The sequence below is a fragment of the Macaca fascicularis genome, chromosome 5, assembly GCF_037993035.2.
Source record: "Macaca fascicularis isolate 582-1 chromosome 5, T2T-MFA8v1.1".
Lineage (NCBI taxonomy): Eukaryota > Metazoa > Chordata > Mammalia > Primates > Cercopithecidae > Macaca > Macaca fascicularis.
In genome coordinates this window covers 161,093,433-161,094,973 of record NC_088379.1, presented here as the reverse complement: position 1 = coordinate 161,094,973, position 1,541 = coordinate 161,093,433, and the positions used below count along the sequence as shown (strand labels likewise).

General features: G+C 40.2%; 1 non-coding gene across 1 annotated transcript; it reads right to left on the bottom strand.

The window, feature by feature from the left end:
- Positions 1-236: 236 nt before the first annotated feature.
- On the bottom strand, positions 237-370 carry LOC123573782 (small nucleolar RNA SNORA70). Its single transcript, XR_006698516.1, has one exon. It is a non-coding gene; the product is annotated as a small nucleolar RNA SNORA70 (small nucleolar RNA).
- Between the last annotated feature and the right edge of the window lie 1,171 nt (positions 371-1,541).

Genomic DNA, 1,541 nt, shown 5'->3' with positions numbered 1-1,541 from the left:
TGAAGCCCCACTTCTTTGAGATGTGGATCTTCTGGCGGCTGGGGAGCTTGAACTTGGCCCTGTACAGGGCCTCAATCACATGCTCCTTGTTCTGCAGCTTGGTGCTGATGGACATAACTTGGCCGATGTGAACCCTGGCCACAGTGCACTGGGGCTTTCCAATGGCACCTCGCATGCCTGTTTGGAGCCTACACTGGGGTAGTGAAAGGTCAGAAACATGAACATCCATCTGAAAGGACTGTCTCCAAGGTCCCTTAGAGCAATACATACAACAAACAGGCTGCATCACTACCAGGGAAGCTGCTGTTTGCAGCCATTGCACACTGGGCCGCCATGAGGAAAGGAACTCAGTCAGCTTAATTGGCTGCAGGAATATCTAATCATTTAAAGGTCCTCAAGATGGTGCATGGCTAAATATGTAAAGACAGAAAGTAACTGAACAAAGATACAGTTACAGATATAAAGTTGATGTTCTTTTCTCAAGGCTTCATGGACTATGCTATCTTTTGGTATTAAGTAAGCCAGGGTCTAAGTAATAAAGAGAAATATACACATGCAATTAATTATTGTTACTTTATACTAGATTAATCTCTCAAGATCACTTTTATTATGCCATTTACTCAACTCAAAAATAAGTCATTTTCCTCTTATCTACCCCATCCTGTCTAAACATAGGAACCCATATAACCCGGCTCAACTCCCTCAATCCAACCTTATGATCCTCTATTCCCCCAAAAGTATTTCTCCTTTAGTTATCCTGGTAATACACTATCCCATTGATAAGACCTGCTCATGAAAATATATATCATCTATTGTGCAAGTGACACATTTCTGAGAGTGAAAGGGGAAGCTATTCAAAATTAGAATGGGACAACAGTCATATCTAGGTATATTCCAGACAAAACGGGATGTGTGATAGCTCTCCCTGTTCGTGGCCTCCCTGTGCCTCACAAACACTTTACCTTTCTCTTACATGCATCCTCTACAATCTGACTCCGATCCTGCCATCTTCAGATGCTTTTTGTCATGTCAACACGAATTTATCATTTCTCTGAATTCCTTTAGCACCCAAACTACTATCATGTTTCAAGTGTATTCATGTAGCATTGTGATTAAACTGTTATCTCTTCTAAGGAAGTTGGCAGCTAATTGTTTTGTATAGCCTTCCAGAAGCCTCTCCAGTGCAGGGAAAGTGACAGATACTCAGCAAATACCTGTGGAAATAATTGGATACATCTTTCTACTCCTAAGCTCCCCTGATTAGCCAGGAGCAAAACAAATTAACTATAATATTAGTTCATTATAATTTAAGCAAGAATATTTTAGCTTATTTCATTCCAAAATGCCTTTAAACAAGTAGCGAATAGAGCTCAGAATAAATGTATCTTAATAAAATGAAAATGAAAGTCAGAACATAGGGGGCTGTCTTGGGAGGACTAAGCCTGTATGAAGAACTTTTTCAGCTGGCTCAAGGCAAGACGTTTCACCTTCTGAAGGAAAAAAAATAGCATGGAAAAATAGAATAAAAATGGACTAAGGAC